General features: G+C 34.2%; 1 pseudogene; it reads right to left on the bottom strand.

Annotated features, from left to right (window-relative positions):
• Window positions 1-3,164: 3,164 nt before the first annotated feature.
• On the bottom strand, window positions 3,165-16,718 carry LOC116106735 (annotated as a pseudogene).
• Window positions 16,719-19,208: the final 2,490 nt, after the last annotated feature.

Genomic DNA, 19,208 nt, shown 5'->3' with positions numbered 1-19,208 from the left:
AGCAGCTTGCTTAGATACGTGGTCGACCAACATTCATGATTCATCAAAAGAGGCAAACCATATCCAAGTCCAAGTGCAAGGCACCAAAACCTAATTATTTAATTTCAGCATTTCTTCCAAGATGAACACATGCCATGGATATTCTTCAAGGATATCCTTACTTTCATATATATCTGTTTTCTACACAATTTTCTTCAAATTCATTTCAAAATAAATTAAGATTTCATGTAATAATTAATAGAGTACACGCATAACTAGCACCCCAAATACTACAAACTCTATATTACATAACAATTGTTTTACTTATAATAGAAATTATATTAATGAATAAAGAGCAACAAGTTAACATTGACTCAGAGCTTATACATGTGAGATATGCTAAAAATAAATAGATAAAACATATGGATTACTTCAACTTTGTTTTTACCATATATTGGGTAAAAACCAACGCATTTGAAAATGTGGTAAATTCCTGAAACTTGGGAAAGCACATAATATTTTTTTATCTTTAAAGTAAAAAATACCCGATTCGCAAGAGGGTTCACAAAATAGAAGATTTTCTCCCGGATCATAATCTTCCTCGTAAACATGACCATTCTCATCCAAAAAGAAAATGCAATTCCCTTCCAAGTAGTTGAGATTTCTATCTAGAATGTATGAACTATGTTGTGACACAAATAATATTTGATCGTCCAAGCTATTTAACCTAGCTGTATCGATGGATGAGATAGTAGGATAACCAATCTTCAACACATAAAATCCACAAGTTGAGTCATAATTAAATAGAAATCTAGTATCATAATGATCATAGTAGTCTATTTGAGTAGCTGTATGTTCAAGCATCTTTTGAACAAGTAAAATTTCACCTTTGGACTCCACCAAATATGACACAAGCCCTCCACAAACCGATGTCAATCCTAATTCAATTCTTGGATATCAGGACAGGGGACTGATAGCATTTTGAGAATAACATCCTCATCCCCTATCCTCAATGGATGTGTTTCAAGAAAATGTAATTCTGTGTGGATCAAAGCATGCAATATTCCATTAGAATATAGGATGTCTCGTAAGTAAGTATCATAATCCCAGATAGTCCAACTCTTGTCTTTTGGCCTGCAAATTGCCAACTTATCATATGGAAACATGATTCCTACAATTCTAACGTTTGTAGAATCTGTCGATGATAATTCAAATTTAACAAAAAAGTGATCAATATCTCGTGAAACTTTCAATTTAGATTTGTAAGTTAGGTAAGTTTGAAAAGATGGAATTGTCGTGAGAGGAGGTAGCTGAATATGTATACCTGAGATTGGATTGAAGAGAAAACTCCCAAATCCTCTTCTCCTTCTCATCATCACTATGATCTTTCTCCTCTTTCTTTTCGAATTTGCTCTGTAACAGAGTTAACATCTTCTTCAAAAGGTTTGCCATGGAATTGAATGGAAAATTTCAAGAAATTTGATATAGGGAGGGAATTATGGTTTCTTATGTCAAAGAAGTATACTAGTATATATATAATAAGTTTGTGATATGCTTTTACGAGTAGGAATAGAAATTTGAATATGAGTTAAATTTATTAATTTCCGATACCAATAGGATACTGATTCTACTGATAGAGTAGGAGTAGGAATTTAAATAAGAATAAATTTATTGACTTTTAAGAATTTTAATAAGAGTAATTTATTAATGAGTGATGCTATATACGCATCCCAGCAATTAAATTATTAGCCCCTATTTCTATATAATATCTAAAATTACCCTTTTTATTTTTATTTTTTATTTTTTCTTTTAAAAAAAAAATTTCAAGACATTGCAATTAAATTTCTCAATTCATAAGTGTTCTAAAACTAGTGTTTCTTAGCACTACTATCTATATAAGAGTTAGAAATTACCGTGGGTCTTTTTTTATTTATTTTTGGCAAGGATTTAAATTGATATAGGGAATTATGGTTTCTTGTGTTAAAGAAGTATACTTCTATTTATGTAACAAGTCTGTGATATGCCTTTAAGAAAATAAATTTGATTAAGACTTAAATTAATAAATTTCCAGTACCAATAGGATATTGATTCTACAGATTTGAGATAATTTACAACTTCACTCAAGAGTAGGAATAGGAATTTGAATAAGAATTAATTTATTGATTTTTAAGAATTTTAATAAGAATAATTTATTATGTTTACAATATTACTTCAGCTTTGTTTGTGACGCTGTATATGGTTGGTGTGCTCGAAAATTCAATCAAGGTTAGTTTAAGTTTAGGTGTGAAAATCAGTATTTAGTTTCATGTTGACTTAATGCATTTGGGTGTATGCACGTTTTTGTGTATTTAATTCTTTTATGTTATTTCAAACAATGGAAATGAGAATGACTTTATTTCATGTTGACGGTATACGTTAATCCGGAGTTATAGTCTTTCTTTAAATTAATGTGTTGTTGCCCAGTTGAATTGAATCCTTGTTTAGCTTCTTAATCAATCCAGTGTGCTACCTACAATATATTTTAATAATTTCTGCTGTTGTGATTTTTTTTTTTTTTGGCTTGCTAATTTTTGATGAATTACATAGAATGTTTCGTGGTTATCATCAATAGAATAAATTAGATGGGAACTTCAACCCTTTTTAGCACTGTATCTATAAATTTATGAACACTATACAAGAGTACGGGTTCTTAAAGATTCAATTAAAAACATTCGGATCAAGCAACATACTATCTCTCTTTTTTTTATTTTTTTTTCCATGGTTGATAGTTCAAGTATATAATATAAAGCGGAATTTAATCACTTACCTCTAGTCATATTATTCAAGTGTTGTCGAAAGCCAAACATGAATGATTTGTGAGTGAACGTTTGAGAAATGTCTTCTAACCTATGTCTCTAGAACCTTTTGTGTTTTTGTGATATCTCGTTGATGGAGAAGATGATATCTTTATATATGATTAGGCTAGGGACCAAGTAACTCTCATCAACTGAACCTTCTATTAAGGATCAAGACAGACAGTTAAATAACTCATTTAAACCACTTTGAACTGCATAATTGCATATATCAAGTCTTACAAGTCCGACTTCTTTTTGCAAGTTTCTGTCGGGATGAGTTTAGTCCATGGCTGGTTTTGGAGAGTTGCAACAACAAACTTACATGCATCCTCGTTAATTCCTTTTCTCGGCTCAACTGGTACACCTTTGATAATCAAAGTTAAAAGCAAAGGCAATGCATCGCAGGCTCTTAGCTGCCATACCCTTAATAATTGTTCCAATTTGCATTCTGTCTTCACCATCAATGACTTTCATCGTACCACTTATGTCATAATAATGCGAACACATGGCCAGCGTCATCTCGGCAGCTCCGTTCCAGTGTGTGTGAATAACCTTTTCGTTGATCCTCCTCATCAAGACACCACTTCTCTTTTTCTGATTTGAATTAAAGGCCTCTACATGGATTATGTCACAATTTTGTTTTGACACATCCAGGTTCATTTCCAATTCTAACACAGCCCGGGAAAGTATTGCTTTCTCAGTTTGGACTACCAGATATCTCAGGCGGTGATCTAGAGTTTGACTGATAAACAGTACCAATTGTGTTTAGACCAACCCCTTCTTGTAGCAACTCATAAACGTTAGCAGCTATATCCGTATCCTTCATTGCTTCTTTTCCAATCCAAAACCCTGTCACTTTCATTTAATTCAAAGTAAGCGTGCCTGCTTTGTCTGAGCAGATTGTTGTGGCAGATCCCATCGTTTCGCAAGCAGAGAGTTTTCTAACCAATGCATTATCTGCCATCATACGCTTCATAGAGTATGCCAGAGTGAGAGTAACAGCGAGAGACAAACCTTCAGGGATTGCAACCACCACTGTTGTGACTGCTGCAGCAATAATTCTCAGAACTGCATTCATTACATCATCAAACCTTGACTTGCCGCGGTTGAATTCTCTGTCTCCTCTTTCATCTGTGGTGTTGCCTGTGAAGTAACGAATCAACATAACAAGGACCAGCACAGCTACTGCCAATCCAATCTTTCCGATATAGGAAGTCAGATTGTTCAGGCGAACTTGCAGTGGAGTCTGCTGATCCAAGTCACGGCTAATAGAACTCATCGTCTCTCCCCATGCCGTTTTCATACCGACACTCAACATGGTCACTTTCACCAGTCATGCTAGATTCATCCAACTTCAAGGAGTGACCATTCAAGAACAACCCATCAGCCGGAATTTGATCGCTGATCTTCAAACACACAACATCACCCACGAAAACTTCAAAGATTGACACGGCTTGGCGCCTGCCATCTCTCACTACTTCAACTTTTATGTCACCACTCTCATCAGAAAGCTTTTCAAATTGTCTATTTTGCTTAAAGTTACTCGCGACAGAGACAATTACAACAAAAAACACAGCAAATATAATACTGCTGCCATCATACCACCCTTCTTTCAAGCCATCTTCTTTAATTCTGAAGGCTAGAGAAAGTACTACACAGACTAGAAGTATGATAATGGTAGTATCTTTGAATGCTTCATAAACAAAACTAAAAACGTTTTTTGCATCTGGCTTTTAATAACAGTTTTGACCAAAAGCATTCGTTCTATGCAGAAGTTGAACCTCATTACCTGGGACACCATTCTTTTTGTCGGTTCCAAGAATTGCAGCAACTTGCTTCACTCCTCCAAGATTACTCAAAGATTCGAAGTTCTTCTCTTTCACCATGGTAGTGAGTATTTTCTGATCAATGTTGAGAAAATTAACTCCAGCGTCTACCGATAACAATGGCAACATAAGAGAGGGACCGCAAGATTTGTTTGTGGCTATCTTTGACAAAGAAGCAAGAGCCCTGGTGAAGTGAATGACATCAAAAGCCAATCGCCGCCTTCTTTTTTGGAGTTTTGCCAGAGCCAAGAGACTATGTTCTTGGTCACATATTTCTGGTTCGTTTGGTTTTCAAAGCTTCAAAGACATGGTAATGGAGGGTTGAAAATGAATACCCTTGACCCAAAAAAAGAAAAAAATAAAAAAACCGAAAAGCCAGGAAAATGCAAAACCAAGAACAAAGCAAGAAAGAAGATGAATTCAAGAAAAAAAGAAAGCGAGTAGCTTTCAACAGAAATAAATCAAATTTAATTAGTTGGCCAGAAGCCAGCAGAGGAGAGAAATAACAATCAACACAAGAGGAATAGAGATTGCAATGATAAGCAGCCATGGGTAAGGGAGACTGGGGAGTCAGTGAGGTGGTAACGGAGGTGTGACTTGGGTTTGAGTTTGCGAGTTGGAATATTTTGAAGCTTTTTCCCCCCCGTGTCCTTAACCCATTTTTGAAAAGTCATTTTTCTTGTTTTGTTTGATTTCTCTCGTACTTCTAATTCTCAACTCTGATGGTATATATAAACATTATGAGGTGGTAAAGGAATGGTGATTATAGACATCTTTATATTGATTATTATGCATAAGAGAAGTAACTAAAATATAGTTGAAATTAGTAAATCGTAAACATGTTATTGGAAGTTATATCTAAAGAGCATTGTTTCATTTTAACACTTAATATTTTTTTCACATTTGGCCTGCTCTATTTCTATACTTTAAACATGCTTCATTTTAGTTTAATTTCAGGTGTGAAAAACAGTATTTTGTTTCATGTTGAATTAATAATTTGTGCTGTTGTGTTTTTTCGGCTTGCTATTTTGATCAAGTGACTTATGTCTGAATTATATAGTATGTTTAATGGTTATCATCAATAGAATTGAATGAGATGGGAACTTCAACCTTTTCTGGCATAGAAAATTTGGTATATTATTAATTGCTAATGACAGGGCGGTGGTTTTTGGATAAAATAGATGTAAATCCCCATTTTTAATCCTAATATATATTACATATTCTTTGTGTTTTTTGTTTTTATAGAAAGGGGTTTCTGTTAGTTTTTAAAAGTTTTATTGGGAGTGAATTTGAAATAAATGCAAGCTGCTGGGTTTGCATGTCACAAGGGGGCAAAATATAGAGTTTTTTAATGGAAAGCTGATGTGGCATGGGTTTAACGAGATTATGTGTAATTTAGGGGCAGAAACATAATTCTTAAAAGATTAAAAATATAAAAAGGGACAAAATATGGATTTTTTTTAATGGAAAGCTGATGTGGCATGGGTTTAACGAGATTATGTGTAATTTAGGGGCAGAAACATAATTCTAAAGCTTGAATTAAGAAACTTTTCTTCAAACATATTGGAAAAAATAAGCCAAGTGGAAAAAAAATATCAGCCTATTGTGTTTCAAAAACTACTCTGCTACCTATGGTTTAAATGTGATTGCTTCATATATGCCACAATTTCGTCAAAGTATCAGTAACTCTAAAGTTTGAAGTTTAAAAAATAAACGTCATGAATTTTCAACTAGCATGATCCGTAGAGATACTATCATATATCATTTACATATGATTTAGAAAAATTATTCAAAATGACATATTAAACCATTGTGATTCTGGTGCCCGAGTAACAGGTTGACCTATTGCAAGGCTACTCTCTAGAAAAAATCTCAGCTGCAGAGCATGATTCTATGTTAAGAGTTCAAAAGATCTCCATAAATTGCCCTCCTTGATAAACAACGTTTTAACAACCTTAACTTATGTCATTTGTCTGGTTTCAACTTTCATCAGCAACAAAAAGAGAATAAAGAAAGAAATGTTTGCATTGCATATGACAAATATCAATTGATTAAATAAAGCTGCATAGTATACTACTAAAAGCAACAATTTTCCAAAAAAAAATGAGAAGGAGGAAAAAACCAGTTTAAAAACTTTCAAATTCAAATCCTGTCCATAAATCAATCTAGAATAATTGAAAGTGAGTAAAGTAAAAGAATTGTACCACTGAACCTGTCCCACTAAATCTTTTACTGTAGCATCTCCCATAGATGGACCTAGCTTCATTTAAATGCCCCAATTCCATTTCCATAGCTATATAACCTTGCCAGGCTTCTAACATTGACCCATTGCACAAAAAAAAAGAAAAAAAAAAGCAAGTTATACGGAAAAAATACAAAGATGAATCATAAATCAATCATATTGAACTATATAGGATAAGAAAGAGAAAAAGATGAGTGGGCCAAACCAGGCTCTCCCGAAAGCCCTGAGCTGCAGCTTGATCTTTTCCCAAATTTAGCTCCCAATGAGCCCAATAAGCGTATAAATGTAGCAAACCATCTGTATTCTTCATCTGTTGAGATAAGTAATCAGACGCCCGCTAAAAGGAAGAAACCTCACTATTAAGTATTCAAGTATATATAATACATCCAATCATACAGGTCTGCAATTTCAATGGTACACTAAAGAGACATTAGGCTAATTGTTTATAAACACAAATATTGAAAACAGCCATTAGACAACAACAATGTACCAGTTGAATATGACATGCAAATTTTATAAATTCACATATCCATAAAGATATCTTTCGTGCATGCAACTCCAATGCTGAATGAGAATTTTTTTAGTAAAGGACACTATTCCATGACAAAACAATTAACAAAGGTAACAATCTAGCAATTAGCAAAAGCCATCTTGGAGTATCGAGAGTTATGCATTGTAACTTCTACATAAAGTGGTCATAATGGTACTATAACAGCTTACTAAATGAAGTAAATTAAAAGACTTTTCTTCAGAGTCTATGTAATAACTGCTTTCTACTAGTATAATTTAGAACATATACAATAAAAACATACATAATTAGTATATGAAAATAGTTGGGCCCAAAACATAATTCTTTACATATATCAAAATAACAAGTACAAAAACTTAGCAACGGTGGACAGTAATGCCAATCCTCTCTGCTTGTCGACGTCCTTCCGACCGCTGCTCACCTATTTCCTGCAAAAACATGAAAAAACAACGAGGTGATCATAAAAATGTTCAGCAAGTAAATCTCTTAACTCTTCTCCTTCTTTGATTCTTTCCTTACTTAATTCCTTCTCTTTTCTTTCTCTGTTTCTAACTCTCACTGTTCTTTTCTTTCTTTCTACTTCTCTCTGTTCTTTCTTTCTTATTCTTTCTGTTCTTCCTAACCATGATGAAGTTCATGGCAATATGGATGATACTGCTCTTTATTCTTTCTTTCTTATTCTTTCTATTCTTCCTGGCCATGAGGAAATTCATGGCAATATGCATGAATAAAATGCATATGCAAAATGCATAAAATGCTTTTTCTTTCTTATTTCTATTTTGTTGTTCTATTTCTTTTCTTTTCTTTTTCTTTCTATTCTTTTCTTTTCTTTTCTTTCTTGTTTTTCTTTTCTTTTCTTTTCTTTTCTTGGCTTGTTCAAGCCTTCTCATTATTTCTCATTCTTATTCTTTCTCATTCTTTCTCATTCTTATTCTTTCTCATTCTTTCTTTTCTTACTCTTTCTCATTCTTTCTTATTCTTATTCTTTCTTTTCTTATTCTTTGTCGATCAGACTCGGTTGATGTATGGATTTGGAACCTTGGAAGTGTGAGTGAGTACAGTCATCATCTACATGCACTCTTGCGGACCGTACGAATTCTTCTTTCTTCTTTCTTCTTAGGCCACTCAATTAAGGTGGCGTGCATGTAGGAAATTCTTCTTTGTACAACCCTCATCCACATACACTCTTACGGGCCGTACAACTCTTATTCTTCCTATGCCACTCAATTAAGGTGGCGTGTATGTGGGAATTTCTTCTTAACACTCACGGTTCCCCATCACAACAACCTATTCTTTTCTCTTCTTTAACACTCTTTAATTCTTTAGTGCTTATTCTTTCTTTCTCTTTATTCTTAGAGTGTTTTTTTCTTTCTTCTTTATTCCTTTATTCTTTCTTAAGTTTCTACACATACACAATTATATGCATATGGATGGTTCATGCTTAAAATTTCTTACTTAGATGCACTCATGAAATGCAAATATGCAATGTTGCATAAAATTAAGGTTTATACCCAAACTCTTACTTCTCTTAGGCATTTCATCAAACAAGAAATGTGCACATACAAACTCTAATTTAATTATCATTCTATTTGTTTCTTCAACCATCCAAATTGAGAGAAAAACTCCCTTATCTCATCACCATACCTACACGGCACAAACACTCCAAAAAATTTCTCCAATTCTTCCAATTTCAACCCACCATCATACCATCACATACACTTCTCATACTCAAATATATCCAACAACAAGCATAATTCATCATCAATCTCATCTCAATTTCTCAATAATCATAACACATATGCATGCTTAAAAGAAATCTCTACTCACTTGAATTTTAAACTTTAGCTTGAGTTGGATTTTGAGTGGAATTTACTTACCTTCTGCTTCAGTAGTCTCTCCTAAGCTCTCTACTCTTGCTGGATTCAAATCTTCTCTTAACCCTAAGCATAAACTTCATAAGAACTCAACTTTTACACAAATAAATCATAGATAAAGAGCATGAATTCTTACTTTTTGAAGCCTAGAATCAAAACCCTATTAAAAATCACTCAAAAGCCCTCAAAATCCTTGGAGGAGTGAATGAAATTTTGAGAGAAAATAGAGGATTAGTGTGGTGGTGGAATGACGGAAATAAGGGTTACAAACCCTTATCATCTTATTTTATAAACTCACTTTCCCATTTTGCCCTTACACTTTTTTAGAAATTCCGTCTTTGTCCCTTAGTCAATTATTATAATGCCCTCATTTTTATTGCATTCTCTATGAAATTCTATCTCTTTTCACTCCTCACAATTTCAACTAATTTTAAGTGAAAAGACCATTTTACCCTTAATGCAAGTTTAAGGCATTTTCTTCATATTCTCTTAAGGTAATTCTAACAAAAATTAACTAAGGGCTATAAAACATAATTTAAATTATGTACCTCCATGTTGGGTGTTACAGTCTAAGGGTAGAAGCACTTGATACACATTTGTAAGAGATCTATGCTTGGACCCTGAAAGAGTAAATTAAGGATATTCTTTGTGATTTTTGTTTTAATGGAAAGGCATTTCTGTTAGTTTTTTAAAGTTTTACTAGGAGTGAATTTGAAATAAATGGAAGCTGCTGGGTTTGCATGTAACAAAGGGGAAAAATATTGAGTTTTTTAATGGAAAGCTGATGTGGCATGGGTTTAACGAGATTATGTGTAATTTAGGGGCAGAAACATAATTCTTAAAAGATTAAAAATATAAAAAGGGATAAAATATGGATTTTTTTTAATGGAAAGCTGATGTGGCATGGGTTTAACGAGATTATGTGTAATTTAGGGGCAGAAACATAATTTTAAACAAATTACAAATATAAAAAGGGGCAAAATTCCTTCAAATGAAGGGGAAGAGAAGAAACATGGAGAGGAAGAAGAGAGAAAAGAAAAAGGGAGAAAATAGTGTGAGCTCCGGCCGAGAGGTAGAATGAAAGTGATTTGGAATCGGTGAAGAAAAGTAAAAACCGAGCAAGATTAACCCAGATCTAGGCTCGGGATCAGAGGAGAAAAGTGTTTGAAGCTTGCTGGAAGTTTGGTTGACCTGAATGGTTAGTGGATCTAAACAGTTTTCCTTAAAAACTTAAACTTATGCCTTTGCATGTTGATGTTTTATACTACCATCCATGTGTTCTTGCAAAAAATCTCTACTATGCATGATGTTTGGGATATATTGATTCTTGGTTGCTTTCGGCTAGATGAGTTGAGACGTGTTGGTTGTGTTAGTTGCTAAAATCTTGTTGTAAATATGAAAGTTCGCTGGTTTTTGTTGCTACATTTGCTTCGGCTAAATGCATAATAAGGTTTTGGTTGAAAATAGCTTGCTAGAAATTGATTAGGTTCGAAGCTTGTTGAAACTTTACCTTTTCATGTCTCAATTGAGCCAATTATTGAGTGGAAGTGTCTCAGAACTGATTTCAACAAAGCTTATTTGTGTTGCATGTCACAAGATCTTTCCTAAAAACATAGTGTTGGCAATTGGTTAACACACTTCAGTGTTTAAGTACCCATTTTAACGTGCAATAGAATATTACCAAGTTGATTAAGAGATTTTCAGTTTTTAACCACAACAAACATAAATGCAGAAAGTAAAGAACACAGCCATATACATGGTTTGGCTAAATCCAAATTTAGCCTACATCCATGGGACCTTGTCCAGATCGAAGCAATCCACTAAGTCAAAAACAAATTATAAGATATAGTTCAAAGTTGATCTAAGTTATAGTAAAAAGAACTCCCTATTTAACTTTACACTTAGCACCACACTTTGAATCTTTAACGTGTAGCAACCCCTTGGAGCTTATTCTCACCGGGAACACACCTGAGAACAGCTTATAAACCACCAAGCTTCAAGTACTGATGGCATGCACCAGCATCATCAAAGGAACCATGTTCCAATAGTCATCAAGTCTATGTTTGATATGGTGGGTTTTTGGCACAATAATGGAAAAGGAATCTTGAACCATAAGAGAAAGAATACTCTAATAATTTTAGAGTACAATCAAACAAAAGATCAAAAGGTTAGATTCATTTATGCAAGAAAGAGTATTATATAATAAAGGATTTCTTGCTCAACAATATAGTGTCACATCAGCCAACAAGGGGCTAACCCATGTTTGTCCAAATAAGGAAAGTATTCCTTCTTTTGGTTTGGACCACAAAACAAATAGGGAAATATAACTTTATTTCCTAGGACCACTTAAGGATATGTGTAAAACCCCTCCCTAGCCGGGTATTTCCTAAGTATCCCTTGGCCATTGAGAACCTAGAAAACGCACGCCTAGGAAAGAAGTTTATTTTAAAATCCTATTTAAAGAATAAACTTGTAGTTAAAAAATATATATAGATATATGTGTTTAAATATATATATTTTTTTTTTAACTATAATAAGTTCATTGTATAATCAAAAAATATAGTTTCCTTTCTTGGAGTAAATTATGAAATCCATAGTAATACTTACTAGAACATACGCTCTTTTATAAAATTTACTAGCAATTTGATTTCCTTTATTCATACAACATACTTACTCCATTATAGAACATGGATATAATTACTACATTATGAAATATGAACATAATTACTACACTAAATATTAGCAAAACCATTCAATAGTCATCATTAAAGCATCCCCTCATGCTCATAGTGTCCCTTGGAATCCTCTCCCAGCTTCATGCCTTAATCCGTACCTGCAAAACATTTTAAAACATTTCGTGGGGTGAGCGCTAATCGCTCAGTAAGGAATATGGCCATTTATAAACTATTAAGGTTCATTATACAAGTAAATTACTTAGGACTTTACCTACCTACAAAACATGACCTTCATTCTTTGACATAACAAGTTCATAAAACATATCATACACTTTGGACTTTTCTCATAAACATAAGTCATAACATAATCATACATAATATAACATAGAACATATATGACTTATGAAATATTCATGTACATGGCATGCTTATTTCTTTTGTCTTTATACTTGATGGTTTCATTAGTCTTTGTTATCCGATCGGATTCATTTAAACCATTACCTTGTTCTTGGTCGTCACCTCAAAGGACTCATGGTTTCCATAAGAATTCCATTCCTCTGATCTTGGTTTATACCTCAAGAGACTCATGGAATTCATTCTTTAACATTTCATAAATTTTTCATAAGACAACTAAATAAGCTATATGCATTACCATTATGAATGCAAACATATGGACTAACATATTCCATGCTCAATCATACTATATTCTCCTACTAAACTTCTTAACTTAATTCATTCAATTTCTCATACAATACAAGGAATTTCAGTAGTAAGATTATTCAGGGGTTTATTAGAATTAGAAACAAATGGGAATTTCCATTAAGAAGGTGGATGCCATACAGTTCGTTACTTTCAAGCAATTTTTCCATTATCTTCTAATTCGAATTTATTTTTGGCTAAAACATAAACGTTTTAGGTCTGTTTCTCAACTTTTTAACACTTCAAGAATCAACTCAATCGGACTTCTATAACTTCAGTTATGACTGATTCAGTGAAGCATGTACAGTATAAGTCTTAAAACAGCCAAATCCGAATTCTATTCATTTTAACCATGTCACCTTCATTTGCACATTCATATTATTTGCCATATCATTCTAAGTATAAAAGGCCATAAAAACCTCCCTTTTTACAGAACCAAAAAGTGCCAAAACATCGTCCAACTACAAATCTCTTAATTGGCATAATCATCCTCCACATGCACACATACACCAATCAACACACCCATTTAAACAATTCATAACCAAAACATAGCATCACACTCATATTAACATAAATAAATGTAAGTTTCATAAACCCTAGGTGTTATCAATTGTAGTCATAAGGGAGATTTTTTCCTTACCTTAGTATTCAAAGCACAAAGGTACTCCTCCTTGGCTCCAAAGTTTCACCTTTCTACCTTACACACATAACCACTTATGAATTTCTCTTTTAACTAAAAAATTCAGAAAAACTAGGGTTTTGAAACTCACCTTTAACCCTGAAATTGAAGTTCTTTAAGGGTGGATGGTGATCTCCTTTAAAAATCAACTTGAAATCCTAAGAAAATTTGAGAATAAAAGCTTGGATTAGTGGCTTTTATGGTGGATTTGAGAGATGAAGAAGAAGATGATATATTTGGGGTCTCCAAGGCCGACTACTCTCTCTTTAAACCTTGTAAATATTCATTCCATTGATACTCTAATGTGATTGGTCAATAAAAGTTAGATATAAAGGTCATTTGGCATAAATTTTTCATATAAGGGCGTTTTGGTCATTTCTACCACAACATAAAGATAAGCACTCATTTAATGCCATTTGACTTCTTTAAAACACTTAACCATTAAGCAATCCCATTAGGTGAATGACTAATTTACCCTTGGTGCACTTTTATGGACACTTAATCATATGGTTTTGTATGAAAAGACCATTATACCCTTGGTTACCGTTTATGCCATTTAACCTTATCAGTCAACTTTATAACCATTCTACCCTCATTTCTCTTCAATGACATCACCCTTTACACTTTATGATGGCCACATCTCGAAATACATGTAAATTGACCATTTTACCCTTCCATTCAAAAAAGAAATTTACTTGAAAAGGTAAATTTCATACCTTAGGGCATCGGAATAATAACGCGGGGTTTACAATATGACACATGTAAAAGGTCCTAAATATAAGAGACAAGATAAACAATATCATTTTCACTTTATCAGACATGCAACTTGTGTTGGGTTGTAAAAAGATGCAGATATGAAGAGAATAATCGAGAAAGAAAGTGTAGAAAAACAGAGCAAAAACGTGTGACTTTTGGAAAAATGAGAATCTGTTATTTTTTTCTAACTAACTGAACTAACAAAGAGAAGAAAGGCTGACTTTATATAGATAGCAATCAATTATAAAATGCGGCATTTTATAACATTTGTATATATAAACGCTACGTATTAGTTATACTTAAAGCATTACAAGTATTAAACTAAACTTCTTATTAATTTGCATAAGCCGAGACCAAGTCCTATAGTCTTCTTCTTCTTCTTTTATCAACATCTTCCCTTAATTCAAACCTCTTTAGTATTTCCATTCTTCTCAACATCACCCCTTAAACTAAACACATTTTGATTCTCTATTTTCCTCAACATCACCTTTTAAACTAAACACCTTTTGATTCTCCATTCTTCTCAATATCTCCCAATGAGCTAGACTTCTGTTGTTGACTTTCATCCTTTATGCTGAGAATGATGTTTTTGCTCAGTCATCTGATGTAAATCGTTCAAGGATGAGACTACATTTAGCTTGCTTCTAAGTAGCTCAAACCGTGACCCAGAAAGAGGCTTTGTAAGAACATCAGCAATCTGATACTCATATGCCACATATTACACACAACTTTCTCTTAGTTGCTAGTTCTCATATGTAATGGACATCTATCTCGATGTGTTTGGTTCTAGCATGGAAGACAAGGTTTGAAGATAGAGCTCCTACACTCATATTGTCACACCAGAGTACAGAAGTTCTATTTATTTGTAAACCAAAGAGATTTTGAACCCATACCAACTCTGTAGCAACCTGACTCAGAGCTCTATACTCTACTTCTGTGGAGGACAAGGCCATAATTCTTTGCTTCCTAGAGCTCTATTGCACCAGGTTACCACCTAGAAAAATTCCATAGCTAAAAGTTGATCTTCGGTCACCTATGTCACTCGCCCAGTTAGCATCTGCATATCCTTCTAATAGAAAATCTTGGTTTTTCTGAAAGATCAATCCATGCTTACTTGTGCCTTTGATATACATTAGAAACCTTTTGCATGCTATCCAATGAGCAATGGTAGGATACTGTAAAAACTAACTCAATCTATTCACAGCAAAAGCCAAGTTAGGTCTTGAGTGAGTAAGGTACTACAAACCCCCTACAATGCTTTTGTATAATGTTGGTTGATCAAACAAGGTGTTATCTTCTTTACTTAACTTGGTACCTAAGGCCATCGGAGTCTGACATGGTTTACAATTTGCCATTCCAGCAATGACTAACAAATCATGAGTATATTTTGACTGAGTAAGAAATAGACCTGAATGATCTCTTTTTACTTCAAAGCCAAGAAAGTAATTCAAGGCACCAAGAGTTTTTAAAGTGAACTTTTGGTTTAAATCTTCGACATTCTGAGTGATTAGTGAAGAGTTTGTCCCTTTAATTAGTATATCATCTACATATACTAAAAGATAGATGATTTGAGACCTTTGTTTCCAATAAAACAAGCTCGTATCTAATATAGAGCTAAAAAAACCCCATTAAAGCAAAGAGTGCTTCAGTTTTTCAATCCATTCCCTGGGGGCTTGTTTTAGACCATACAAAACTTTATTAAGCTTACAAACATGATGAGGAAACTTGGAATCAATAAAGCCTTTAGGCTACTTCATAAAGACTGATTCTATCAATTCACCATTGCAAAAGGCATTATTAATGTCAATCTGTTGAATATCCCATTGATTATGCACCATAAGAGACAAAATAATCCTTATGGTGGCAGGCTTGATAACAAGGGAAAAAGTATCAAAATCGTCAAGCTCGGGAGTTTATTGGAACCCTTTAGCCACTAATCTAGCCTTGTATTTTTGTAAGGTTCCATTAGATTTCAATTTTGTCTTAAATACCTATTTACATCCTATTATATTCATATATGGTGTATAAGGTACTAAAAACCATGTTTCATTTCTTATCAAAGCTTTGAACTCATCTTCCATTGCAACTTTCCATTGGGGTATGATCAGTGCTTCAGAAATAGTTGTTGGCTCATTAAAGATATTTTGAGTGGCTATGAAGGCATGTCCTACAGAGGTTAAGTGTGAGATTTTTGATCTTGTAATCATATGGTGTTGGTGTAATATTGGTTGAGGTCGAGAGATAGGTAAGACTACCTCTAATTGTATATCGAGGATAAGTCTTTGAATTATCATCCTCCTTAAGCTCTTTATATGGCACCATAGTGTGACTAGTGCTTAGTGGAGTTAGAATAGTAATTTCTATACTAGCATCATGTTCTTTGTTGGTTGTGCTGTGTAGAGTTGAGGCATCCCTAGATTGAACATGTAGATTATCACTAAGTACATGTACTGAGCTAGGAAGAGTTAAAGAACTCACATTAACAGGTTCATCAAGGACCTTATGAGTAGCTGGAGCTGGAACATTAGCATCTGGAGCTAGAACATTGGTATGTGTCCCCACTATGTTTGTGGCAAAATCTACACCAGCAATTCCATCAAGATTCTTAGGAACAGAGTTTGACATCTAAACTTTATGTTGAACTTGTTTGTAATGTAAGTCATCATCTGTTAACACATTTCTAGAACCAGAGTCTGATGTGAAAGTATCACCAGGAATATAGCTGGTCTTATCTGAGCTGGGAATAATGCAGTGAGCAAGATTCCAAGACGTGGCAGTACAAGCATTCTCTAAACTTTATGAGGTTGAATCTGTAGTATCAGTATCTTTGAACAAGAAATATTTAAAACCTTCTTTGAAGGGAAACATAGTCTCCTTAAACTTAGCTTGTCCAACAATGTAAACTTTACCTGAGGAAGATAGACATTTGTAACCTTTATGAGAATTGCTATATCCTATGAAGACACATTTTTCAGTGTGAAAGGAGAACTTGTGCTTCTGGTATGGGCGAATGAAAGGATAACAACAACATCCAAAAACTTTTAACTCAGTGTATAAATGTTCTTGGTGTAGTAATTTCTGGAATGGGGACATGTGTGCAAGAGGAGCTGGCGGCAGCATGTTAATCAAGTAGGTTGCTGTTGTGAATGCTTGCCACCATATACAAAGGGGCATACTTGCATGTGCTAACAAGGTTAAACCAAATTTTGTGATGGTTCTATGCTTTCTTTCTATTCTCCCATTTTATTAATGTAGATAGAGGCATGGATGTCTAAAAACTATACCATGTGTTTGTAGATATTGAGTAAAAGGCCTGAATTCACCTCCCCAATCGGTTTGTAAGCACCTTAGTTTAGCACCTAATTGTTTCTCAGCAAAGACATGGAACTGAGTAAAAATTCTAACAGCTTCAGATTTAACTTTGAGAGGATAAATCCACATATAACAGCTATAGTCATCTACAAACAACATGTAATATCTAAATCCCTCAGATGAACATATTGGAGCAGGCCCCCATAGATCTAAATATACTAGTTCAAGAGGACATTTAGTTTGAAAATCAGAAATAGGAAAAGTAGCTTGATGCATCTCTCCAAATTGACAAGCCTCACAAAATGTTTTATTAGCAACAGAGTCATTTACATGGACTTTATTCAATACAAATTGCAAGGTTTTCTCTTTTGGATGTCCTAGCCTAGCATGCCAAAGATTTGCAAGAGTTCAAGATTGAGTAGCATTGCTAATATTGTTGCTGCTAAACCTGCTAAGATTTCCAGGTTGAATAGTGCTACTAACCTTGCTACTGTTGGACACGCTAGAGCTAGGATTAATCTCTCCTACTGAACCATAATTAGAAACATCAAAGGACAACTTACTACTATTCTTGGAGTGATTATTACTACTAGTAGATTCAACAACATGATAGATTGCACGTGGCACTTTATTTCCAGATGTGAGAGTAGATGACTTTGCAGATGGCAGAAAGGTTTGAAGCTGATAGAGCCCATCTTTCAGAGTTCCTTCTAACAATATCTCCTTGGTAAATTTATCCTTAACAAGACACTTATCAGAATAGAACTCCACTATAACTCCATTATCTCTAGTTATTTGAGAGATACTCAATAAATTCTTGGCAATATGTGACACACATAGCATGTTTTTAAGATACAAAACTCTATGTGAAAAGTTTGAAGTTAACAAAGACTCACCGGTGTGTGTGACAGGGATATTCTGATCATTTCCTACTTGGACTGTTGAGCCTCCTGGATAGTTAGTCTTGAGAATCAGATTGCTTGGATCATAAGTGATATGATTTGTGGCTCCTGAGTCCACATACCAAGTCTGATCAGCAACTATTTGAGGGGTAGCAACTGGACTAGTTGAGACTATATGAGTTCCCTCTGCATGTGTGTGGCTAAAGGCATTCCAATTGTGCTACATTGATTTTAATTAGTATTTGTTAGAGTAGATGCCCTAGAGCCAATCAATTACTGTAGAATTGACTCTTTGTAATAATGTTCATTAATCAATAAAAAGGCATTTTATTCTATATCGCGTAAATCATTATTATTGTAATATGTATTGATATATGTCCTTAGAATGGTAGAACCATGACGAGGGTATCAAGTGTTTCAAATCTTGATAGTGAGAACCCTATGAGCACATATGGTGGCCATTCTAGAAACTTCCATAGCCCCGGTATTATTCTGAAGTAAGGGCACAGATAATACGGTTAGGCTATCATAGTGTTGAATGACCCTATCGAAAGGCAGTGACTGATCTCACGTGTCAAGGTTGTTTGGTGACAACCTGGTGCAACATATAGGTGCTTGCTATAGGCGAATACACCATAGCAAGTTCACTGGACTGATCACCAGGGATTCCATATGGATGGTAACCCCAGTGTCTATGGAATAAATCCTTTAACGAATGGTGGTGCATGTGATCCTTAGACTTGAGATCACCAGAGCACCTTGTGCATCGATTGGTGCAGTTTGACACTAGCCTAACGTAGTTCTATTCAGAGCTGTCAATATGATGGTGATTGGCTACATCAAGGAGTATATCAAGATTATGGTGGATAGATAGAGGATTCATCACTCCCAGGTGCGGGAG

Source organism: Pistacia vera, unplaced genomic scaffold (genome assembly GCF_008641045.1).
Source record: "Pistacia vera cultivar Batoury unplaced genomic scaffold, PisVer_v2 Contig521, whole genome shotgun sequence".
Classification (NCBI taxonomy): domain Eukaryota; kingdom Viridiplantae; phylum Streptophyta; class Magnoliopsida; order Sapindales; family Anacardiaceae; genus Pistacia; species Pistacia vera.
The sequence above is the reverse complement of the archived record's forward strand: the minus strand, read 5'-3'. Positions and strand labels throughout refer to the sequence as shown.